We start from the raw sequence: 27,014 nt of genomic DNA, 5'->3' as shown, positions 1-27,014 counted from the left end.
CATCCCATATTGAAGACAAGGCCAAGGTGCACTGTCTTTGCCATAATAAGACTCAACCTCTCCACTGAATGGCTATGTCCATGATACATCCTTTCTGGACATGAAGGGAGTTAAATGTATGCAGCTTGTCCCTGGTGCCCCGCCACACCTCCCTTATTGCTTCTTTCACCACTTCTGAAACTGTCCTGGTACTGAGCCGTTGTGAGCTCAGCATCCTTGAACAGACACCTTAATTGGTCTCAGATGGGAAGGAAAACTATCACACCACAGTCTCTCCTACCTGAAGCTGGATTCAGGTCACATGTGAAATGGCCCCTTGTCTGTTGACAGTGGCCTGCATCTCCCACAGTCTGCTGAACTGGACAGTCCCTCCCCAGGGGGTTCAGACATGCAGATGAACTCCTCTCATCTGGCATTACAAACACATCGCAGAGATATGAACATAGGGCATGGGAAACACAGAGGCGGCCTCAGCCTTCAGGGGAGGGGATGCTCCAGAGATGAAATGGCACTTGGCAAATGCTGCTGATGAAGTAAGAAGAGGCCTTTTAAAAGCAAGACAGAAAAAAATGGTAGAACAAGTATAGGAATGGAAAAAAAAAACTTGAGACATTCCATTAGGAAAATACTTAAAGTGTCCAGAAACACAATCAGTAAACCCATGGGCCTCATTATCACCACTCTGGACACTCTGACCCCATACAGCAACTGAAAAGTTCCCAGAGGAGGCCTTTCTAGAAAGTTCTTTCAATTGCTGAGCAAGTGAGTGTTTGGGCTTGTTTCTGTGGTTCTCCACTTATCAGGAATACAAATACATTTTTCCTTCTGTGCTACTAGATGCAAATATGAGAATTAAGAGACAGTGAGGATAAAGTGGTTCCAACTCCTTGTAAGACATTTTGCATGTATTATAAACACATAGATCTTCAATACAAGTTCTCAGCAGGGAACTGCTTTTTGTTACAGGGATTGCCTGTGTGCAGACTTGCAGAGAAAGGCAGTGTACGCAGATAGCACGCTGTGTCACTGGTCACAAAGTCATTTTCTGTGATCCCTTCTTCCCATTTCTATTCCCAGGCCTCATTATGTGCAATGTCATATGCACACAGACAAACAGGAACACCCCATCACATCCAGGAGAGAAGTGCCCAGGGAGGTGTTTGCATGAATTTCATCTTTGGAGTAAGAAGCACTTGCTCAGCTGCCAACCACAAGTAGCCCCATGATCCCATGCTGGAAAATGATGCTAATTGGTGTGCCATTTAAAAAAAAGGAAGAAAAAAATACCAACCACAACAAAATAACCATGTACAGACCTAAAATCCTACCCTGACAGTCAATGTGAAGCATGGCCCACTAATACAGCCTTAATTCACTTTGTTTGCCAGAGAGAGCAAGCTCACCATGCTGCTTCTGGAGAGTCTGGGGAACATGAACTGTCGCATCACCATGAACACTCACATCTCTGCTGCAGCTGGTAACTATGCAGAAACCCTGTCTACCATCCAGATTGCATCAAGGGTCTTGAGGATGAAGAAGAAGACAACGAAGGTAAGCAGTTCACAGTGGGTGGAGTGGGTAATGGAGCTTTGGAGCCTTGCCCCAGTACTGAGACAGAGAGAGCCAAATCAATATTGCTGATCCCCAAACACAGGGGTGCATGTGAAAGCATCACTGCTGTGGTCCTCACTTGGGGGCAGGGAAACCTTCCCACTGACAGGAGAGAATCAGGTCTTCTGTTGGCCCTGGGCATCCAGTCTGACCTCTGACAGGTAGTGCTTGGTGTGCTTTAGATAAATTTTGATATGAAAAATGTTGGAAAGATGGAAATTATTTAGTTTTTCTCTTGCCTGACTTGTCCTATGTAGATGAAGACTGTGTCCTTCAATGAGTCAACTCTCTAAAGAGGGTTATTAACTTCTTGCTCATGTGGCCCTATTGCCCACCCCCATGTTCAGGAGTGATTTCCTGGCTGCTGGAATTGTCGTGTTAATTCAATGTTTTCTGCTTGATACTGAGTCTGCTAGATGCCACTGGGCTCCTTTCCTCTGGCAGAAGCAAATCCCAGACAGTGGCAGCTTGGCAAGAATGCCTGAGAGGACCATGGTAGTTGTGGCCACTCAGATCCTGGGGGTGGGGGCAGCAATTAACATGTGGGAGGGCTTTTCTTTCCTTCTCCTTTATGTATTTTTTAATGGGGGGATGGAGTATAAAACAGGGTTTCCCAACCAATGTTCTGTTGGTTGTATTCAGGAATAGCCCTTAAGAGGTCAGAAGGTGACTGCATCTCTTCTGCTGAGCAGCCTCTAATTCCTCAGTGTGCCATATAGGGATTACCTTAAGCACATACAGCTATGATATGGAACATTGGGCACTCTGGTCTGGCCTACTGGAGTCATGGTTCTGGTTTTCAATGTGGGAGATCAATCAAAGGGACCTTCAGGAGCTCCTGTTGAGTCAGTGGCTTCTACCATTTACCACATAATGTCAGGCTCACTGGGAGGGCTTGTCTCAGAGGTGCCACATTATTAACTGTTCTCTCACTCATAGTACATTTCGAGCTCCTCTGGTGGAGAAAGGCAGAAGGCACAGGCCCATCTAGCTGAGACTCTTCCATACCAGAGCCACGGTGGACCCCGACTTCCCCATTGCGCACCTGTCCAGTGATCCTGACTACTACTCCAGCAGCGAGCAGTCTTGTGACAGTGTCATCTACATCGGGCTTAATGGCACAGCCCCCTCTGACAAGGAGCTCACTGACAATGAGGGGCCCCCAGTCTTTGTTCCCATTGTACATGCCCTGCAGAAGACCAGAGGTGACAGCCAGCCCAAGAGGCAGGAGAGGCTGCAGCCAGCCAATCAGAAAGGGACTGCTTGAAGTGTAACACATTTGCTGAGCTGCAAGAGAGACTAGACTGCATTGATGGCAGCAAGGAGCCCAGAAAGTTCCCTTTTGAAGAGCTGCCTATACAGTTTGGGGCAGAGCAGGCGAGCAAATGCCCCTTGTTAAGCCAAGTGTCTAGGGAAAACTCACTTTCTGAATGTGATAAGGAAGACAATGGGTCAGTGACCAGCTGACTGATTGGGAAGGCCCAGACAACCTGGCCTGTAAGATGCAAAGGAATCATTCCCCTGTGTCTGCCACAGTATGCACCCCGAAGCATCCCAGGCAGCAGTGGCCAGATGGTGCAGAGCCCCGGCCTCCAGAGCAGCTGGGAGAGCCTGAACTCCTGTGGCTTCATGGAGGGCAAGCCTAGGCCCATGGGCTTCCCGTGGCTGGGCATTGCCAGCCTATCCAAGACTTCTGAGTACGAACCCCCCAGCTCTCCTTCCCAAAGACGCACAGTCTATACCAAGAAGGGGGTCCTGCCAACCTCTGCTCCACTGCCACCATTGAGCAAGGATTATGGCATGGTCTCTAGCAAGTCCTTGCTGTAGCCTGAGGTACGTATCCCTCCAGTTGGAATGAGCCCCCCGGTTTTGAAGAAATCTATGTCTGCTGGGAGTGAGGGGTTCCCAGAAACCCCTGTTGAGGAGGAGCATCAGGCAGCATCTTCTCCAGACTCCAAGAAGGAGATTCTGAGCACCACAATGGTGACCATGCATCAGCCATTGGAGCTGAACAGGGAGGATGAGCTGGTGTTAACGCTGGTGGAAGAGCTGAACATCAGTGGGGTCCTGGACAGTGGCCGTCCCACCAGCATCATCAGCTTCAATAGCTACTGCTCTGTGCAGGCCTTAGCCTCAGGCTCCCAGCCCGTCAGTATCATCATCAGCATCAGCGATGATCTGGAGGGCTACTCCAGCATGGCTCCCGTCTCTGAAGTGAGCATCACACAGTTCTTGCCTCTTCCAAAGCTAAGCCTGGATGGGAAGACTCAGGAGACAGGCAGCAGGCATTCTTCTATCAGCTCCTGGCTAAGTGAGATGAGCGCTGGCAGTGATGGCAAGCAATCATGTCACAGTTTCATAGCCCAGACATGTTTTGGGCATGGGGGAGGCCATGGCTGAACCTCCAGCCTCAGAGTTTGTTAGCAGCATCTAGAACACTGCTGTGGTGTGCAGAGAGAAGCCCAAGGTAGGCCCTGATAACCTGCTCATTTTGTCTGAGGTGGGGAAAGTCTCTCAATAAAGCCACCCCCATCAAAAGCTGCAAAATATCCACGCTGGGCAAGGCCATGGTCACAGCCAACCTGAGCAATTGCGAAGGGTACACACCCATGAAGACCAACATCATGGTTTACCCGTGCATTGCCATGAGCCCTCGGAACGTGCAAGAGCCTGAGGCTTCTACTGCCATCTCCAAAACAGCTGCCCGAGCAACCCTGTCCCAGGAGAGTGAAGAAACCAGTGCAAAGAAAGAGATGAAATTTGAGGACCCCTGGCTGAAATGAGAAGAGGAAGTGAAAAAAGAGAATGATTTTCACAGTGAATAAGGGATTAGATATGAGACTGCCACAGGCCCCACTAATCCTGAGACCAGACCAGAGCAAGAACAGGATAGGCCGGGTGACAGGCTCAGCAGCAGCAGTGGAGAGGTATCTGCCTCCCCAGTGACTGACAACTTCAAGAAGGTTGTGGATGGCTGTGATATGGCTCTGCCTTGTTTTGTGGCCCAGAGCCCAATACATTCCAGCAAAAGCCTGAAATTCAGCATCCTTCCTAGAGCATTTCAGAAAGCCAGCAGACACAAGGAGCTAGACAACCTTTTCTTCCACTGCAGTGCTGACACCAATGGCCTGGGGATAGCATCAGGCACCCAGGCCTCTAAGGCAACCCTGGAGCACAAGGTAGCTTCACCCAAGCATTGTGTCCTTGCCCTGCCTAAAGGGAATCCCCCTCTGCCCCCTGTCCACAAGTCCAGCTTGGACCAGAAGAACTGGTCCAGCCCCTAGCACAGTACAAGCAGCAGCAGCAGCAGCAGCCCCTTGAACCAGCCAGCCACCTTCTTGACCAGCTTCCCTGATGAGCCCAGCAGCAAGATGAAGGATGCCAGTAGCAGCAGCAAGTTCTTCAGTGCCAAGCTGGAGCAGGTGGCCAGCAGAACCAACTCTCTTGGCAGAATAACAGTCAGCCACTACGGATGCTTGTTGCTGGAGAGGGCGGAGAGCCTGTCCTCCATGAGCTTACAACTGCACACTGGCAAAGACAGCACCATGCCACTTGCTGGCAGGTGCCTGGACCTGCAGCACAGGGCCTCACCACCCAGCTGCAGCACCAACTAGTCAGCAGGGGCTTCGCCCAAGGCTAGCCAGTTCAAGATTTCAGCCATAAGCAAGCTCCTCCTGGCCAGCCCCAATGCCTGCAGCCTGTCAATCTCCACCACCAAAACACTCAGCTTCTCCACCAAGTCGCTGCCTCAGTCAGTGGGCCAGAGCTCCAATATGCTCCCCAGCAGGAAGCACATATCCTGGTCCATCCAGTCACTCAGCAGGAACCGAAACTCTGGATTGGCTTCCAAACTGCCTCTGAGAGCAGTCAATGGGCACATCTCCGAGCTGCTGCAAGGGAATATGGGCGCCTGGCGCTTGCAGGTGTGGGCTGGACCCGAGGTGGAGGAGCACAGTGGGGCTCCTGTGGAGGACAAGCCTGCAGCAGCGCACCTGCTGTCCTCACCCTACAGCAAGATCACCCCACCACGGAAGCCACACCGGTGCAGCAGGGGGCATGGCAGCAACAATAGCAGCGTGTTGAGCAGGGAACTCCCGCCGGCCATGGGGAAGACTGCCCTCTTCTACCACAGTAGTGACAGTAAGTGGCTAGGAGAGCATGATGAGGGACAGCGAGGCCACCGGCAGTGCGTCCTTGGCCCAGGACTCCATGAGTCGAGAACAGCAGCTTTGTTGGTGGCAGGTGCCGGAGCCTGAAACCCCCAAAGAAATGGTCCAATTCAGGCAGGCGCTTGAGGACAGGGTCCCAGGGAGATAAAGGGCAGGTGTGTGTGAGGTCCACTGCTCCCCTGTCTTCTGATGAGGGGACCTCCAGGTCCTGGGGATTGAGGTCTCATCTCTTCTTTCTGATATCCTGTCACTTGTAGTTCTTGGCTAGGGATAGGACCACAGAAGGCTTCACTGTAAAAACTTGTTGTTCTGTGTATCATTAGACCTTGAGTCTGCCACATCCCTCACTTTCAGCAGGGGGAAAGTCCAGGGTGCTGGATGCACAGGAGCATCCATGAATCACTGGCTCTTCATCCATGGTGTCTCCTTACCTGGTCCCTGAGCCGTGGCTTTATTTGCTCAAGCACTGTACTACTTTTTAGAGGTCTCTGAGGGATCAGGTCAAGTTCCCTGACCTCTGGACTACAGAAACCTGTATGTGGGACCGAAGGTCTCCAAGACCTTGGCAGCCTCTCTCAGGGATGGAGTATACTTTGATTCACTGAAGGTGCAGTGGGAGATGCCTTCCTCCACTTCCACCCCAAAGACAGTCATGGACAGTCAGGAGTGAACTCCAGCTGCAGGGGTTGCACTTCTTCTGTTCACACACACACAGTGCCACACCGTATAGAACCACTTATACACTACCACCACTGTGGTGGGTGGGAGTCTTTGCCACCTCTAGGAATCTGTTGTCTAAAGGCACGTACTCCAGAACTCAGGAAAACCACTGACATGTTTGTTGGAGTTTAGTGTGACGTGTAACAGTAAGTTCTGATGGGCAAGGAGAAGAGAACTGGGTAGGTGAAGTGAAAGGATTGGAAGGAGAGAAGGAAGCAGGGAAACAGAAGCAAAAGGTACCAGGAATAATGAGATACTTGAGAATTTTGCCTGGAATAATTTCTATTCTTCAATGACTTCTAAAGAAATTGTCCCCATTCATTCTTTAGCCTCATCATTCAAATAAAAAAAGAATAATGCCAAGCCCCAAAGGCAATGCAATTCTGTTACTTGGTTGAAATGCAGGTGGCAGGGGGCCTGTCCTCTGCCACCCCTCCCCCTTCTGTGGAATTCTAGGCTCTCCAGAAGCCACTGCTTTGCAGAATATGGGTGTCAACAGCCTATTTGGGATTAAAAGACAGGGTGATGCTCAGAAAGGGGGTCCTTTTTCTACTGTACCAGCTGCATCTGCAGCTCCTGTCCCAGAGACTTTTTCTATCAATCATGACATTGCTTTTCCATATTCCACCATCAGTGAGTTCCAGCTCTGGAATGCTCCAATTCAGATGTAAGGATTCTGATCAGAGCACATCATAACCCTTTGTCTTCATCAAATCAAAGAAATGGCCTTAAGGGATCATGCATTCATGCAGTTTTACATCCCCAGATGTCCCGCCAGCCCACCCCACCCCATTGCAACTCACAGAACATGGTGGTGAGGATGTTGCATTCTAAGAATGTTTGGAAAACTTCATGGCTGTCAGCACCTTAAAGTCTTTATTTCCCAGTGGTGTGTGTTTCAGCATCTGATGCACTTGGTCTGTGCTATGCTTCACCCCCCTCAGTCTCAGCAGCAGACATTGGGGCAGAACCCCATATAAGACAAGTTGGAAGTGACAAGCTACTCAGTAAAACAAAACAGCTGCTGTGTCCTATCATCAGGGCCAAGGGCATAACAATGTGTTGTATTAGTCACTAAACATAACAAAGTTTATCTACACCACTATCTTTTTTTAATATTTATTTTTCAATTGTAGTTGAACATGATACCTTTATTTTACTTATTTATTTTTATGTGGTGCTGAGGATCGAACCCAGGGCCTCGCACATGCTAGGCGAGCACTCTACTGCTGAGCCACAACCCCAGCCATGCCACTATCTTTGTGGGGAAGAAATATCTGCTTGCCTCCCCAGTACTTGAGTGACAAACCCCGTTATTTCAACCTACCCAGTGTTGATCTTCAAATCCAGATGATTGTGTGACATTTGCTATATGGTCATCTGTGTTTTAGTGTTAGAGAATGCTTTCATTACTTCTCTCTAATTAAGCACCTTGAATTGATTGTTCTTTAACTGCTTTTTATTCTCTTTCAAGACATTAATTTATTGGTTTGCCTGTTGTAGTGGAACAAAGAGGAGGAAAAAGATGTGAAAGAAACAAATGTGCACAATAGCTCCTTGGAGAGTGGCCGAAGGTTCTGCACATGACCTTGCCCAGGGCTGAGTCCTTTCACAGGCACTGTCCTTTGAGGGCCTCTTTTTAGGTAAGGCCTTTGGAGGAAATAATATGAAATTAACATGTGATGGTAGGTGCTAGAGATAGGATTTCATATGGAGTGCCCAGAGCATCAGACCTTTGTTATCTGCTGCCACAGATTCGGGGCTCCATGATGGATTTGGTGGTGAAGTGGAGCTCATTTCAGGTTAGGTGACCTTGACTCACTTGTTTATGATTATTAAGAGAAATGCTGGATGTCAGGTGTTATAAGCATCCATTAAAAACCATTTCTTTTGGAGAAACCATATAACCCCTCAAAGGAAATTCCTAAGTAGATCGCTAACGTTTTCAATTACTAGGCAGTTGTCTTTTATTTGAGATGGCTTTTGAGTTAGGAAAATTTTAATGCTTTGGTTATTTGCTTTACAAAAAGGAACTAGAATTTTATCATTGGGTAAATAATGGTGAGCACTCAGATTTCCTTGTGATGCATATAACAATAGAAACCATCAAATATCACCACAGTTCATTATTCCAGCCTCATTCCTAGAGACCCATGTTATTAGTAAAGAGTGAACATAATCAGGCTTATTCTTATGGTCTTTGTGCAGAATGGTGCAGTGAGAACATTAAGCCAGAAAGTAGAAGACATGGGATCTTGAGTTGTGTGATCGCTCAGAAATAATTAGCCATGCTGGGCTTCAGTTTTATCATGTACAAGTTAAGTAAGGGATTTGGTAGATAATAGCCATGGTCTGCCTGCTGCCCACATCAAAAGAGACTATGTCAATTAATACAAAAATATTGATGGCAATATGACATCCTTTTCATAAGGCAACCCATTGTCAGTAAGCTTTATTTTTGGTTGTTATATCTGATAGTTTTCCATTATTGTAACAAAATACCCAAGTCAATCAACTTAAAAAGAGCAAAGGTATATTTTTTATTGTGGTTTCAGAGATTTCAGTCCCTGATCAGACAGGCCTGTTGCTTTTGGCAACACAGCATAGTGGGGAGTGTGTGGTGAAGCAAAGTCATTTACCTCATGGTGGCCAAGAAACAACACCAACAATAAAGACACTGGATTCTCATTATCCCCTTCAAGGGAATATTCGGGTGACCGAAGACCTCCTACTTGGCCCCGCTTCCTGAAGTTTCCACCACCTCCCAGTCATGCCATGGGCTGGGGACCAAGCCCATAACATATGGGCTTTGGGGGTTATACCCAAAATTACACCACAGCACTTGTTAAGCATTCATCAGGCATGTACTCTTAGAGCTTAGTGATATAGAAGGCTCCAGTGAGGGAGGAGTGTCAGCAACATAAATTACAAGGTGACTATAAGGAGTCTGTAATTTAATTAGAGAGAAATGAAGAAAAGCATAAAATTGAGAATGGTGGAGTCAGGGACTGAGAGCTGCCCTGTGTGATTGGGGAGTACAGAAATAAGCATATCAGATATTTTAGGTAAAGGCAGGACCCTGTGAGTCAGAGCAATGGTAGAAGGCTGCAGGGAAATACCAGACTGGGGCCTGGTCTTGAAGGATCCTGATATTTTCACAGGCAGAAGGGGTGGAAGGCACTGGAGACTGAGGGAGTAGAGCCCAAGCTCCAAACTGCAAGACCACGATCCAAGAGGGGCCTATTCTTATTGAGAGACTACAAAATGCAATCCCAGATTAAGTTACTCATTGACCATCTTGGATCTGAATAAAAGTGCCCACTATCTTATACTCTATATCAGTCTCTAAAACTAGAATATATATATATATATATATATATATATATATATATATATATATATATATATATATATATATATTTATTATTATTATTATTTTAGAAAGAGAGATAAATTTTTTACAGATAGAAATAGAGAAAGAGAGAGAGAGAGAGAATTTTTTTGTTTATTTTTCAGTGTTTCAGTGGACACAACATCTTTATTCTATTTTTATGTGGTGCTAAGGATCAAACCCAGCGCCCCGCTCATGCCAGGCGAGTGTGCTACCACATAAGCCACATCCCCAGCCACAAGAATATATATTATTGTAGTTGGCAGTGGGGAGTCATTACAGGTTGTTGACCAAGGAAGCCATGAGAGAAACTTGTAAGTTACTTTAATGGGTAGATTTTTATTTATCCTCACCCAGTTCCTAGCTGGCCCCTCTGTGGTCAGTGACGTGTAATTGTATATAGTCTAGGGCTATGAATTAGAGTAATGCCAGCCAGCCCAAGAGGGGATCCCACGTCTGTCCCAAACAGAAGGCATGCAAGTTGCTGAGGGTCTATCAGTCTATCCTTGGGTGGTGTGTGACAGATGCCAATGTAGCAACAGTCAAGCCCCCTATCCTAACACTACCACCTCCCTCTAGAGTCTCACCTCAATCATCATGTGATCTCTCCCCAGAGCATCTTTATCTTCTTCCCATGGTCCTTCATCCCACCCTGCCCTCTTGGCTTATTTCTCTTTTACTGGAAAGGTAAAGCCAAGAATTAGATGAGCATCTTGGCCTGAATGAAGCTCATACATACTGCAGGGAGCCCAGGCCTGCTGCGATCCAGCATCCAGAAAGCTCCAGGGTGTGGGAGGGTCTGCCCACAGAGAAGCAACCCCAGGAAAGCCTGCTGGTTCTGAGTCACACGGAGGCCTTGACCTTATCAGACATGAGCTTCTACATGTCCTGTTTTGCCCCTGCCTCAGCCTGCCTGAAACTCAGCACTGAGCAGGTGCAGGTTAACCTTGGATACCACTGATTCATGCATCAGTTGGTTGGTTGGCAGCATATCCCTAAAATTCAGCTCATATTTCTTTTCTATGTATTTTTCTTATCTTGTCCTGTTAGTGATAAGTACTTGAAATGTTGAGTCTAGTCTCCTATTTCCTTTGTCAAAAAAGCACCAATCATGTGTCTTCCCTTCTTTTGGTGTCGGATAAACATTACTGACTGATGGGCCCATCTTGTGGGTTGTGATTTGCCACCTGTAGTTAATTAAGCTCCAGGGATACCAGATTCAGTTCACAGAGTGCTACACAAGTATCTGTGACTAATCATCTCTCACCAGCGCCTGAGAACACCGGTCGTTTGCTTTGCTTCTCATTTGGTTCTCACGTGCATGTCCTGGTTTTGTTTTAATGGATTCCAGAAACACAGTGGCCGTGGGCTTAATGAAGACTGGAGGAAGGAGAGCCACTTTCTGGCAGATTTAAGATTTCAAAACTGTTTCTAAGAGGCTGAACCTAGAGAGAGAGGAGAGAACCTTTTTGAATATGTTATGGGGTAGGGAGGATTAATTGACTTCCTAAGGCACCAAGGAAGCTCTTTAAGAGTAAGACCCTAGATGGGGGCAGAGGGCATGATGTGGTCCCAGGTACAGGGCTGAGAGTCACAGAGAGTGTGTGAGGAAGCTCAGACTCTGCTTAGAGGGGACCTGGGAGGCCCTGGGGCACCTGCCTCCTTCTCATCTATCTTCCTCATTTGACTCATCAGTTCTAGTATTCCAGGGAGCTGGCTTCTTGCAGATCAGTAAAAACATACAGAGTCATATTCCCTCATTCCCTTTCTCTCACTCTCTCACTCTCTTCTGTGTCTGTGGTTTCATTTCTACATAAGTACTTCATGCTTTCCAATTCATTGCTCTCCTAGTGCCTGCACCTTGACCCAGAATGTGGTGGGTGATGAAGGGGAAAGCTCATGCGGGAAGATTCCTATCCTAGAGACAGGCATTTGGAAATAGACAGAAGTACATGCCTGGAGAGTGTTGTGAGGCCTCCTTGCTCCAAATGCCCATGTTTTCTAGGCAGCAGAATCTTCAGCTCAGTGATGTCAAAAGCAGAAGGCCCCACATCAGACTGCTCACCTGGTCTGTCTGTACTGCAGATGACAGAGAGAGATGGACAGTGATGGGTCATGAATATTGCTGGTGGCCAAACTCAGAATGGGATGACTGAGAGGGTTCAGCCTCCATTTAGTGAGAATGGTTTTGTTGAATGTTTTGTGAAAGTAACAGCGGTGACTTTCTCAGGCCAAACCTGGGACATTTCATACAGCAAAGTTATGTTGGCAGTTATCAGCCTGAGTATTTCTTTACATTCTGTATTTTTCAAGTGCTGTGCTATTTGAGCAGAAAGTGGTCAGAAAGAGAGACATCCCGATCCTCTAGCATTAGAAGGAGGCTGATTTCCAGCGCACCATCACAGACCCAGCAGGCAGTTTGTGGCGAGTGCTACAAGACTCCTGTCTGGCTGGGGTGCCCCACTGGCCATGGTTCCTGCCCAGACCCCACCAGCAATCTGGTAAGAATGGTCAGTGGCAGACTATGCCCAGCAAAACTTGGAAACATCTGCTTACAAGGTGGATATAGTAGACCTTGCAGAAAGTCCAAGAACTTTACATGGGGACCAGACAAGACCCTGGGGCCAATCTTCTCCCCATGATGTCATAGCATGTCAATGTCATTGCTCCCTGGGTCCTTTAAAGGAAAGGAAGGACACCATCTCTACCTCTGAAACGTCCTCCACATGATTAAACTCCATTTCTCTACCCTGACTACATCCCTTTTGCCCCTGTCCTTGGTTTTCTCTATCATCACCAAAATCAGGTTTATGATGGATGTTTTAGTGGCTTTTTCCATCACTATGACCAAAAGACCTGACAAGAACAACATAGAGAGGAAAAGTTTATTTTGACTCATGGTTTCTGAGGTTCAGTCCACGGTCTGCCAACTCCATACCTCTGGGCCCAAAGTGAGGGCATGGTGGTGGAAAGCAGCTCAGGATATGACAGCCAGGAAGCAGACAGGGGTATTCTCACCAGAAACAAAATATAGACCCCAAACGCAGGCCCCCACTGACCTACCCCTTTAGCCACACCCAATCTGCCTATAGTTAACTAGCCAGTTAATTATATCATTGGGTTAATGTACTGATTTGGTTAAAGCTCTCATAGCCTAATCATTTCACCTCTGAATGTTCTTGCATTGTCTCACATATGGGTTTTTGAAGGACACTTCATATCTAAACCATGATAGTGTACCTTTGGAGGATCCTCAATTGTAGGTATAAGAATTGGATGTCAGTTTATTCTTGGAATTGATGAAAGGGAAACCAAATTCAAAACTTCGTGAACAACTAAGTTTCCTGTTCATTAACATTCAGGAGAATCTATTCATAGGTCCCAAAGCACAATTAACTCAGTATTGGGTAAACTTCCCAAAAAGGAGTGAGCTAGTGATGGAAGTTCCAAAGATTGCCAGATGGAGTGCAAGGAAGGCAATGGGAATTAGTTGGCTTTCAAGATATTTCCGTGAATCGGATATCACTCAGTGAAATGCCACTCTCCATTCAGGCTTGTTTACTTTTCTCTCTGTTCATCAGGGTGATCTCCACTCCCATCCCATGTGATGCTCTTGTGTGAGTGTTGGTGGGACACAAAGGGTGGTCCTTGTTCAGATAGTTCTCCATCTGACCACATGTCATCAGTGGTAGCCAGACTCCAAGATGGCCCCCACCAGTCCCTTCCTCCTGATATTCCCACCATACCAAGGTTGGTCTCTGTGAATCATAGGATAAGGCAGATTAGGTTACAGAAGACACTGTGGCTTCTGTCTTAGCTGCTCTCACTCATTCTCTTGGATCACTAACTCTGGAGGAAGCCATTTGCTGTGTCATAAATGCCCACATAGCAATGAACTAATGCTTCTACCAAGGGTCACATGAGTGAACCTAGAAGTGGGTCTCCCAGCCCCCATCAAGCCTTCAGATGATTTGTAGTCCCATGTGATAGCTTAGAGAACCTAGGCTAGAATCACTCTGCTAAGCTTTTCCTAGACTTCTGATCCAGAGTAATGTGTGAGCTAAGAGTTTCCATGGCTAGGATTCCCCAATCATTTGTTAAGCTGCAGTGGATAATTAATACACTGTCCCATCCCATAAATCTCCTTGGTTCTTCATACAAACAGAGCCTTAGCAGGGTCATCCTAGAAATGCCTGAGCTACCCAGAGCTGCCCAAACACTGTGACCCCTGCTCCAACTCTCTCTCTCTCTCTCTCTCTCTCTCTCTCTCTCTCTCTCTCTCTCACACACACACACACACACACACACACACACACACACACACACATAAACACAAACAGCTTCAGTTTCGGAATGCGTATTTCTACATTCTCAGGATAGGTAAGGAGGAAGAGCATTACCCTCTCCATTGATCAGACTATTTTTTAAGCATTATCTTGTTCATTCCCATTTTAAAAATCTTGGACACTACAGAGACAGACATTTACTTTGCCCAAGGGGTTGATGTTTCTCATAAATCAGTGCCTGCATTTTGTTGAAAAGTGAATGTAGGAATGGTGTGTAAGTGTGTGTTTGTGTGTACACAGAGTAAAGATCCAGGCTTTTAAAAGCTATACCTGATGTGAAATTTAGGGAGCATAGGGTGCAAAAGATGTTTTGTGGAGAAAATTAACTCTGGACTGGGTATTCCTCATCAACTGACAGATACTTGCTGTCAAGTTGGGCTTCAATGTGTGATCATCTTGCCTTGGTGTCCCACGTAGAGAGGATACAGCCTTTTCTGGTTCATGTGAGGTATCCCCCACCCAGGCTCCTGTGCTAGGGCAGGAATAGTCAGAAGTGGAGCAGTGGGATTGGGAGAGCTGTAACCTTATCAGACCATACTTCATTGAGTGAACTGACTGACTGACTACTGTAGGCAGGTGGGGCATGGGTGGAGGAGGTGGGTCCCTGGGGTCATGACCTGGGAGGGTGCTGCATCCCTGTGACTTGCCCCACCTTCTTTCTCTGTCTGTGCCTCTGCCTCTTTGCTGCCTGATGGTAAGCAGCTTTCCTATGCTGGGCTCCCCCATCATAGGCTGCCTCACCTCGGGCCAGAGCAATTGACTCAGTCTTCTATTGTCTGAGATCTCTGAACCCCTGACCCCCCCCTGGTAAACTTTTCCTCCTCTATGTTTCTTGTCAGGTATCTCGGCCATAGTGATGGAAAAGCTCATTAAAACAATACCATACGCCATCACTCCCAGTTTGACAAACCTACTTGTGTGTGTGTGTGTGTGTGTGTGTGTGTGTGTATGTGTGTAGGGGAAGTGAACCAGTTCTTTGTGCATGGTGTAGAAGCACTCTAAGGTACATATCCTATCCCTAGGGTTGGAGCCTCATGCCCTAATTGCCCCCTGAAGTCCCACCTTTCAGTGCTGTTATGTTGAGGCTGAAGCATCAACAGGAATTTTGGAGAGACACATACATTCCAACCACAGCACCCGATAAACAAGAGCCCAGGGAGTTGGTCCCCTCTAGATGTGCCCTGTGGGAGGGGAGTCCCTCAGCTTGACCTGAAGGACACTGTATTAGGAACTCAGATCTCCATGAAGGCAGAAAGATCTCTGATAAAGCAAATTCCTGACAATTGTAAAAGCTAGAGCCACTGTTGTTTTTTACAAGTTGTAAGAGAATAATGTAGCAGAAAACCCCAACTGTATTCTATGGTATTGAACACACAGTGTGTCTGCATGTACATCAGCAGCTGAGGGGGTGGGGATGGAGAGGCACAGCAGCAGCATTCACTACACTACTGAAGTTCCCTTGCTGCAGAGTCACACTAGGGTGATGTCCCTTTCTCGTGTTAAATAGAACCCCCCAATGGGAACCACAAAGACATAACCTGAGGACATACCCACACTAAGAGATACAAGAGTAAAAATGTTTCACCACAAATATCAACAAAACAGGTGAGAAGATAATCGTAGAATGACATAAGTCACACTGAATCAAAACTTGCCCTGCTCTCCTTATAAGGACACAAGCCAGGCTGAACCAGGAGCTCATTCTAGCCCCTTATGACCCCATCATAGGTAATTTTATCTTAATAATGCCACTCTGCAAAAAAAAGATCTGATCCTTAGCTATGGAGTTTTGACCTACACATGTCTCTGAGGGATACGATTCAACCCATAACACTCCCTGCTCTTACCTATCTGAAAGTTTGTAGTGATAAGTGTTGACTTTGGTTGTATAATTATTCTACATCAATCCATAACATCATATTGTCTTTCTAAGCTTGTCCATAAGTGCCTGATGTAGGAATATTTGTATCTACCATTCACAATGGATTTGGGTCTGTCAGTTTGGGGTTTCTTTTGTGATTTTATGCTGGCACCATCTTTTCTGGCTTCATGGCCCCATAATACCTGCTTCATGAAATATATTGTGAATTGTTCCCTGTTGTTCAACTTCCTGGAAATGTTTGTATACAGTTAGTATTAATGAGTATTCAAATGTGGTAGAATTCTCCAGTGATATCTTCTACAACTGAAGATCTTTTTGGAACTTTTCCTATGAGGAACTTAATTTTCCTGATGGTCACCCAGCCATATAAATGTTCATGTTCTTATGGTAACTCCTGCTTCTCCAGAAATCATCCATTTCATTCACATTGTACAGGTTTGTAGAGTGTCACTGATATTAGTCTTCATGTTTATTTTTTTCTCCTTGTGCTGGTTTTGGGTTTATTTTGATCATCATTTTCTGTTTCTGAAAGTAGAAGTTTAGATTATGGATTTGAGAAATTTCTATTTGTCTAACATAAGCATTTGATGCTACGAATCTCTAAGCAATGTTTTCATTGCATGCACAAACTTTGATATGATGTATTTTAATTTTTGTTCAGCTCCAGATATGTTCTCAGTTTTTCCTTTCAATGGTCAAAACATATCTTAAAGAACTCAAAAGGAGAAAAATAACATCTTCTATTTACCTACATATTTGTTATTTTTTTTTTATTTTTCTCTTTATCCCTGATGCCAAGTTCCTTCTAGCATCATTTTCTGTCTGTCGGAAGAACCACCGACAGATTATTTTTGTTAACAAGTCAGCTGGCTCTTAGCTTTCTTTTATATGAAGATATAATTATTTTCCCTTCCTTTCTGAAGAACATTTTTGATATATGAGCTTTTGGCTTTCCTATGTTTTTCCTTTGGGCACTTTAAAAATGTTGCTTCGCTGTCTTCTCTCTTACCTAATTTCTGATAAGAATTCCACAGTCATTTAAATGGTTCCATGCCAGCCAATATGGTATTATTTTCTTCTGGTTAACTTCAAGTGTTTTCCTTAATCCTTGGTTTGTAAATGATCCATGTGTCTGGGCATGGACTTTGAGTTTCTCCTACCGAGGTTTGCTAAGCTGGTTAAGTCTGTAGATTCATGAACTTCACCACATTTGGAAAATCAAGTCCTAATTTCTTTCTGTGGCATACTCTATGCTTCTCATTTTGGATCCCTGATGACATGAATCCTAGACCATCTCCTAGTTCCTGAAGCTCTATTCATTAAAAATAAGAAGAGCAGAGCTGGGGTTGTGGCTCAGTGGTAGAGCTTGCCTTGCACCTGTGAGGCCCTGGGTTTGATCCTCAGCACCACATAAAAATAAACAAACAAAATAAAGGTATTGTATCCAACTACAACTAAAAAAAAAAAAAAAAAACCAGCATCGACAAACTTTCTTCTCTCCTTTGTTTGATTGGAGCAAACTCTGTTGATCCATCTTCAGGTTCACTTTCATGGGGCTTCCCAGCACCCTATGCATAGTGGCCCTCAGGGCTGCCATCTTGCTCTCACTGATCAGTGAGACCTGCTTCTGTTCAGAGTCTGTGAAGGTGTTTGTCACTTCTGGCTTTCTGGAATGCTACCCATAAACTCCTCTGAGTTGTGGATTCGCACTGACCCAAACATCCATCCTACCCTCCCTACAACTGACCTGAGGGTTTCTAACTCTTTATTTTGGCTCACTTCACTTTACAAACTTCAGGATCCCTAGAACCAAAAGAAAAGAGCAATTCCACATGGGTGCATTTGGCTACGAAGTTAGTAGCAACGCTGAGATGGTTTAACACCTCCAGTTCCTGAAGCCCATGTGCTTTCTCCCTAGGACCTCTAGCAGGAACCAAGAGGGGATTCTGGGTGCAGAGACCGAATGGCATGCAGTGAAGCACACAGCCACTGCTGCAGGCCACTACGTTCTCCTCTCACTTCCCTGAACATGGGATTATGGGGATGATGCCACAGAACACTCTGGAATCTCCAATGCCTCTCCAGAGGTGCTTTCTCCAACAGCTGCCACATAGCCTCTCCACACACCTCAGGGAGGGGCCTATAGACTGGGAAAGGGGTACTTTCTGGCCAAAGAAATCTGCCCAAATGGAATCAATCATACAATTGCTCAAGGGGAGAATCTCTGTCTACACATAGCCAAGGGGAGCGAGTCCTCACCTGCATTGGCTCTAGGCAAGTGAGTCCCCATCTAAACTGGCTCACGGTACAACCCTGAGTATCAACCCTGAACAGGAAAGGGAGGCACTGTGACCCAGGTCTTGGTCTGAGGTCTTACCCTTCCCCAGAGGTCTCCCTCTTTGGTTTTGTTTTTGTTTTTTCCTCTCCGTCTTGTTTTAAACATGGCCTCTTTTATTTATTATTAGTCTTTGGAATAACAATTTTATCTCATAATTTGTGGGAATAGAAGATTATTCAGATCCATCTCTGCTATCCCAGAGAACAGCAGGGCAGGTGGAAGAAATAGAGGCATTCCCACGTGCCTGGGTCCCTTCCTGCAGCTATAACAAAGCATCTTAGACTGGGTAATTTATTAACAATAGAAATCCACTTCCCACCTTTCTAGAGACTGGCAAGTCCAAGGTCAAAGTGCCTGATTGCTGTAACCTCACATGACGTCCTCCAGCTACACCAGTTCACTGACACATATGGGCATCTTCAGGTCCTCCAGGAAAACTGCCAGGCCTCGCAGCCTTCAGATTGCCAGCACTCCACGCCCTCTCATTCTCATTTTTTTCTCAGATTTGACTTTATATGGGGCTCTGTATCCTTTCTATCCTAAGGAGCATCTACAAAGGCTTCAGGCAAACTTCACCTTCTTTAGTCATTCTGGAGTAGGAGGAGTCAGAAATTCAGAGACACAGTGGATCAGGCCCCCTTCAGCCTCAGGATGAAAAACTATTGTGATTATGTTCGCTTTCCCAACACCCTCCTGCCCAGGAGAGAGCCCCTGATGTGCCTGTCCCTTCTGAAGGAGTACTCAGGATCACAGTCCAGCCTTTAACAGATTGAGCAGAGACACCAAAACTTCCCACAGGCAGAGAAACCAGGGAAATGGATCAAACCCTCTAATTCTCAAAAGCAAGAGGCAAGTTTCCTTTCATACATGGGTGAAAATTTCACGTCCTGTGCTTAGAAGGCCAGAAGGCCACAGCTCACTCACTTATGACTCTGGTCATAAGGAAGATGATGCTTGGGTCAGAGAGAACTATGGACCTTGTTATAACTTGTTATAACTCATGTGCTTGTTATTTCTCTTTAGAGATTGGCCCCTAAGGACACAAAGGAGCTGATCATCTCTGTTCACCATTCCCAAGTCACTTCTTATTTGTTTTCCATCTCTGAAAATAGACATAAGTGATCTGAAGACAGGCAATCAAAAGGATATTTATCTTTAATGAGCATCTCCTCTCAAATGCTCATTTTGGCTCATATGTACCAAATCCTGTGGTATTTAGACCCAACACATCTTGTCAGTCAGCTTTACATTGCTATGATAAAATACCTGAAATAAATAACGTAAAAAAGGAGGAAAGATGTATTTTGGCTCATGGTTTCAGGATTTGACCCTGTTGCTTTGGGCCTGCAGCAAGACACCATAGCCTGTTAGGAGCCAGAGGTGGATCAAAGCTATCACCTCATGTAGGCCAGGAAGCAAAGAGAGGGAGTAGGCAAAGGGATCAAGGTTCCAACATCCCCTTTAAATGCACATGACCAATGACCTAACTTTCTCCCACTAGGTCCCACCTTCTAAAAATTCTACCATGTCCAATAGCATAACCTGCTGAGGACCTAACCTACCACTCATGGCCTTTGGGGGGCATTTATGATCCAAACCATTACATCCTTTGGAGAAATCATTTGTTACCTGATTTTGTTAGTGTGTGTGTGTGTGTGTGTGTGTGTGTGTGTGTGTCTGAGAGAGAGAGAGAGAGAGAGAATATGAGCAATGGATTTTTTTTTCAACAAAGAAACACCGAGATCTTGGGTAAGCTACTAATGGTCTTTGTACCTTAGTTTCCTCTTTCCTCTTCTGTGAGAATTAAATGAGATACTGTGTGTATATTGGTAAGGATAGGTTTGTCTAGGACAGAAAACCCCCTACAGCAATATAGAGATTTAGTGTCATGTGGTAGTCTCCAGAGTGCTGGGAGACAAGGATATCTGTCTTGTTTTTCTTCTTTTTGCTGATTGTTTCTAGCAGCTATACATGCCACTTCTACTTATATCCTATTGGTCAAAATCATGCCGGAGTATGGTCTGCACTGGATTTGGCCATGTGCCCTGCTGAAATAAGGGTGTCTCTTGCTGAGGAAGAAAAAGAATATGGTGCTGCACAGATAGCTCAGTGGTGGAGAGTTGCCTAGCATATGCAATGCCCTGGGTTCAATCCCCAGAACCACACACACACAAAATAGGACAGATATTGGTGGTCAGCTAATAGTTTGTAATAGTGCATCCGGCATGGTGACTAGTGTCTGGCATGCAGTCTGTGTTTACTGTAGTGCTGTTGTTATAAACAAATACACAGTATTTTTTGGAAATCCTATAACCACACTATCAAACACTGGGACCTTTTTTCCTAACATGGATGTATCTTTCATTTCATTTTGGCACATGTCCCCATGCTGAGTACACTCAGGGTGGTTCACAGTTCTAGGCTGCACGTTGGGGGTTCTAAGAGCAGAGCAGGAATTTTACTGGGCTTCTCCAGGTAAATCCCTGGGAGTTCATGCTGGGGTCAGGGGTGGGAGGTCAGAGCATTTCAGTGCAGCTTTGCAGGTGACCACAGGGTCCCTGCCATGACCCCATTCCTTGCATCAAAGAAAGATATCAAAATTTGAAGTGCAAAAGAATCGAACGTGGCTTATTCCTCTCCCTAGGTTCTCAGAGACATTGGCTCATCCTAGCATTGTCCCTCGATACCTCCTCCCCTGAGAGAAAACCCACTGCCAGCACAGGGGTCCGCTGGGTGGATGGCCCCTTGCGGAGCACCCAGAGGGACCTCGGGGAACCATTTGAGATCAAAGTCTATGAAATTGATGATGTGGAGAGCTTGCAGAGGTGACGTGGTGGCGCCAGCAAGGAGAGTCCATTTCCTGCAGTGGGAGCGGTTCCCCATGGTCCTGCCCTGAGAAGGTACCTGCTTCTGTTGTGGGCAGGTGGGTTACCATGGGCCCATAAAGTGGGATAGACACTTTGGAGGGAACTCTGTGTCCTCTCCTGAAATGCCTTAAAGACTCATATGCTGGGGGACACAGTGGTCTGAGAGGCTTTTCTGGCTCCTTGTCTTGAGGATTCATACTTATGCAGACCAGCATTTGCCAAGTTGGAGCACCATCTGCTTTCTACATTTAATAACAGCCTGCAACAGTCTCCCCCATGGCTGAGCTGCCTGGTTTATCAAGGCAGAAATCCCACTGAGGTCTCTGAAGACCCTCCCAGACTTCCCAGTGACCATCTCCTTTCTCATAGACATTCTTTAGAAGTGTTCCTCTCTAGAAGAGGTCATGTGGACTGGAGAGGAGCAGAAGGATCTCTTTTTCTTTTGAATACACTGCCCCTTTCCTTCTCCGTCACTGTGCAGGAGGTCATGTGCTTTAACGCAAAACTGAAAATTCTGGGGCATCGCCAGCAGAGGATCGCAGAGGTCAGAGCCAAGTACGAGTGGCTGATGAAGGAGCTGGAGATGACCAAACAGTACCTGATGCTGGACCCCAACATGTGGCTCCGTGAATGTAAGGCCCATGGTTCATTTCTATCACTGTGGCTAACAGGTTCCCCAGTGACAGAGGCCTGGCACCTAAACCAGGGTGACCTCGGCACACTTCATCTAGGGGCAGATGGAGACAGTTGTTCTGAGGGAAAAATCCTACTCTTCTGGGGCAGGTGGGAGGGGCTGGGAACAGCAAAGGAGTGGTGAATACTGCTCTTGCAAGATTATTTCTTATGTGTTTTAGTTCAAAGCACTTGAAAATGAGATTTTCCCCCCCTGCATGTGACAGATCACCCAGACATGAATACTGTATGACAAATCTCCTAGGCCACAAAATCACACTGCTTATCTAGCCTGAAATAGACATTAATTTATAGAGCTCTTGATAGGGTAGAGTGTACAACCATAGTAAAGCCTCACGAAGGACCCAGAAAGCAAGAGGAGCGGCCTGGTGTTATTTCCATTTAATAGAAAGCCCCGAATGACAGTAACCATCTAATAATGATTCAGAGGAATTTTGTTCCCTTTGAGAGGTGGATTCAATTGTCTCTTATTTATTTCTTCCTAACCATTCCATTTACTGCGAAATAAAACTTAAATCTGGTCCCAACTAATACACTGATGTGGGAAACAATCCCACAATCTGGGGGATAAAATATGCTACTCTCATTAAAATTCTCTCCCTGTTTCCCATCTGGCTCTTTTCTCCAGCCCTCAGCTGCCTCTGTCCCCTCTCAAAACACCCCTCCCCTGCATGTCCCCCTTTCCTAGTGTTCCATGGCAGTGAGGATAGCCCACGAGTGAGGTCTGAGGCATAGATTTGTGTGCCAGAGAAGCTGGTTTTTTTAAAAATATTGGGTGAAATGATTTTTGGTGAAAAAGAAAGTGCCAGGATTTGTCAGACGCCTGGCTCATCCCAGCACCTGCCACTTGTGACAGGTTTCTTTTTCATATAAATGGAGTAGTACCATGTCCCCCGAGTACATCAGTGGATTCTAGTGACCATACCCAATAGAGAGAGCATCCTTTGCTTCGGGGATGCAGATTTGTGGCTAAGCCCACTGTCCCACAAACACAGCCTGTAGGCACCATACGGGAAATGAAGTCCTCTATTAGAAATTTTCTTCCTTCAAAGGTATTTTTATCAAAGGTATTATGGGGCAGACAAGACAGAACATTAGCTAATGTCTGACTAGGGCACAAACATGGAGCCTAGTTCTTGTTCCTCTCCCACCTGTGGCTGCCTTTTCTTTTTTTTCTTTTTTTTTCCCCATAAATCTCTGGACATTTTGAGATCCCGGGGCATCCCTTGAGACAGTCCCTTCATTTTTTAAAAAATGTTTCCTTGTAGTTGGACACAATGCCTTTACTTATTTCTATGTGGTGCTGAGGATCAAACCCAGAGCCTAACATGTTCTAGATGAGCACTCCACCACTGAGCCACAACCCCAGCCCTCCCACAGTCCCTTCATTTTTAACATTTTCATTAACATTTTATTTTTCAAGAACTGTTTATGCCCAAGGCAGGCTTGAAAATGATCCTCATCTTACAAAGCACATTTTCTCCCAGGAAGGGAGCAGGCTTACACCTCAGTACACCTGTGTTTCAGATGCTTCCAAGAAACATATGAAGACATTCCTTCTTGCCTTCGTATGTGTCAAGAATTAGGTATTGTTGATGCTAAGAAAGAGAATGAACAGAAGGCCACATGAAAGGAGAAGCACAGATTGTTTTTCTAAGATGAGTGGAAAATAAGAATGGGGAAAAAATTTAAAAAATACTATGGAGGCTGCATGCTGACTATTCCTGTTGTTGGGCTGGCAGGGTATTGGCAAAGAAATAGATGTGCTGGGTCCATTTTTATTTTTTAGATTTGATGCCCTTTTGAAGTGGTCCAGTGATGAGGTCTGATGGGGTTATGGTATAGTGTGGTGTTGTTTCTTCAGTATTAGAGGGGCATTCAGCCTGTTAGACTGGGTCTCCCTCCAGCTGTAGTCCTTATTAACTGTAACCTTGAGTGAGTGTCCTCACAGTCTTGATCTCAGGGATGCCCTCTGTATAAAGCAGTTTGCTTCTGTTACAGTCCCTGATAGTCCTGTAGCATGACATGGTTTTCAAATATGTTCACATTCGTTATCTTCTTTTTGAATTTATTCTTCTCAACAACTCAAGGTAGATAGAATAGGCAGGTTAGGAATTATTACACTCATGTTACTTTTAAGGACATGGGTCCTGCAGAAGTTAAGGTCACAGAGCTAGTATGGAGCAGCTGGGAATCAAACGCAAGTTTCCAGCTTTGGATTCCACGGCACTCCACCAGCCGTGGTTGCCGCCCCTGCTGTCCTCCCCATATGGGGACTCCTTGCAGCACCTCTGGAGTTAGTACCAGGCAGACCACCCCTCTGCCTAGCCACCATGGACATAGTAGGAAAACTGAGTCCAGGTGGGGTTGACTACAGACACCTGCTCTTCAGAAACTGGAGGACTCAAACTTTTCACCCCTTGTAGGCCTGAGTGTCAGCATCCTGCTCCTAAGTGTCAGCTTGTCTTCTGAGCTTAAGAAAGCTCACCTATCAATTTAGATCTATTTATCATATTTCCTGAATGATCATCGAGTACCTGAGACTGCCTAGGAAGACCAGAGACAGGTCAGGTTTCTCAGCCTGAGAGGTGGATACAAAGTGCTCATGAAGGAATAGGAAGCAGAAACAGCCTTTATCTAAGGAGGCAGAGGGATTTGTCATGTTAGATCACAAGGGAGTGATTTGTCCCACACCAGCTTCAAGATCTGCATTCTTCATGGAGAATAATGGTGTCATCTTTCACAGATGCTGTGGTGGAGATGCCAGAGGTGGGGGCAGCTAGATTTTTGCCTTATTTCTCAGAATAATCTCAACAAAATGTTAAAGATCTAAAAACTGGTAACCAGTGTTTCAATCCACTGGCTGAGAAGCCAAGGATTAGGTAGGAAGGACACCAGGCCTCTGGAGACAGGTGAAGAAATCAGATCTGGGGACAGAGGGGCAGATACGGGCAGCCCTGTGGTCTGGGCTGAGCAGATGGGATGGCTCTTCCTGCCTGCTGGAGTCTCCAGGCCCTTCCTCTTTTGCAGTCAACTTGGAGCAGGTGCTGGAGCTGGATTCCCTGGAGTACCTGGAGGCCCAGGAGTGCATTACCGAGCACCTGGAGAGCCGCATCACCTTCTGCAAGGACCATCTCATGATGATCACTTGTTTTGACATCACCTCCAGGCGCTGATAAGGAGCTGCAGATCCCCGGTCCACCAGTCCCTTTACTCCCCAGAGGGATGTCACCCTCCCCCAGGCCCTCTGTGCTGGCAACACCCCAAAGACTATAGAATGAGGATGAAGGTTGATGGCAAGTCTGGAGGGAGCGTTGAGCTGAAGGTGAGTTTTCTTTTGTTTTCTGAAGTAGAGAAGGTGCAAACCCCGAACCCGTGGAAGGAGAGAATGATAGGAAGCCCAAGGGACGTCAGAGCCCCATGAGACTGAAATAAAAGCACTTTGAGGAACTTAACTTGTTCATACATAAGAACTGCTGGCAAAAAGACCTCTCCCTTTTTTGTACTTTTGTGAGGGGGAGGGTGGACATAGGATTTCTGTGGAAAGTGAAAACAAAACACCCATGACAAGATGACCCAGGATGACGGATTAAGTACCTTGCAAATCTTTATGATTACCCAAACATTTGTGTTCATACTCTTCTCTTGTACAGATGGTGCTAGTCAAGACGCAAACAACAAAACCCACAGAAGAAAAATTCCCACACGTTTTTGAAATGTACTCATGGCTCATTTTTTTCTTGGTGTTTTATCCTATTTCTGACTTGCTGTTTGTAAGTAAGTTGTGTTTGTAGAGCTAGTTCCTAACCAGTATTGCATATGAATAAATGTTAACTGTCTTATATGACGATTCTGGTAAGGCCACTCGAACAGAACAGAGAGACTTTCATCCACACAAGCAAATGTGTGTTTCCAAAAAATGGTTTTGGAAAGGCAGGTGATGCTCACTGCCTCCTCCCACGAGCAGCAGTTGGGCCAGCAGACCCAGAGGGCTGATCATGGAGCAGCATGAGTGAACTTGAGCCATCAGGAGAGGAGACAGGGCTTGCATCTCTAAGGGAGCAGTTGTCCTTTGTGACCTGGGCCAGACTTCTCCATCTAGGTAGGCAATTGTTCCGTCTCCAGCCCCCCATCCTCATCCTTGCCCCACCCATCCAGCCATACAGGGTTTTTAATATCCTCAAAACAAGTTCATGCTCATTTCTATTCCAAAGACTTTGGATTGAAAACTTGAATCAATTAAGCAGAGCCATATTTTTTTGTTTTTGAGTTTTGTGGATTTATTGAAGTGGCAGTGGAGGACAGGGGGAGGGGTGGTGACTTTGAGTTGAGAGGCTTCTTCTGCTGGTACGTACTTATAGACTCCAATCACATTGGTGTAGAACAAGAAGATGCTTGGGAGCACACTGCTTTTCTGTTATCCAGAGTCCTGCCCAAGAGCAAGAAGTTCAGTTCTTCCCTGTCCCAAAGCCTGCATACCACCTAGGAACTACGCTTGTTTCCTAAAGCTTGGCACCCAAAGTCAGAGAGACGTTCCTCCTCCCTAAATCCCATAACTATAGACATGTAGAGTAGAGTTGAATGAATATGTATATCCAGGTCTTGGCTCCCAAAACCTTATTCTCAAATTGCAAAAGTTCCCTTCAGGATTATTATATCTGTGTTAGGGACAAAAACTTGAGGTACAGAACCGCCAACGGCATTGTAGTACTGAGAACTGTTCATCTTTGCCCTCAAATGCAGCTGAGCTTCATGAGCCTCTTTCCAGACTAGTTGTCCCCACTAACCAATTTCTCAGCCTAAACTCCCCGCCATGGAAAATTAGCCTTTGCATTTGTTGGTTGTGCCTCTGTGTTGGTAGCCCAACACAGCTGTCTCACCAGCAAAGCGGGGCTCAGCTAGGTTCTAAACAGGAACTGAAGTCTATGAGCATCAGAGCATCTGACTTGTAACCTCTTCAGAACAGGGCACATTAGCTCTCTTGCTTTGGAAGTCAG

The 27,014-nt window shown here is 45.9% G+C and overlaps 1 pseudogene; it reads left to right on the top strand.

Moving 5' to 3' along the window:
* Window positions 1-25,275, top strand: part of LOC143410662 (kinesin-like protein KIF26B) — a 30,231-nt pseudogene extending 4,956 nt beyond the window's left edge.
* The last annotated feature ends 1,739 nt before the right edge of the window (window positions 25,276-27,014 follow it).

The sequence above is a fragment of the Callospermophilus lateralis genome, chromosome 11, assembly GCF_048772815.1.
Source record: "Callospermophilus lateralis isolate mCalLat2 chromosome 11, mCalLat2.hap1, whole genome shotgun sequence".
Classification (NCBI taxonomy): Eukaryota; Metazoa; Chordata; class Mammalia; order Rodentia; family Sciuridae; genus Callospermophilus; species Callospermophilus lateralis.
The sequence above is the reverse complement of the archived record's forward strand: the minus strand, read 5'-3'. Positions and strand labels throughout refer to the sequence as shown.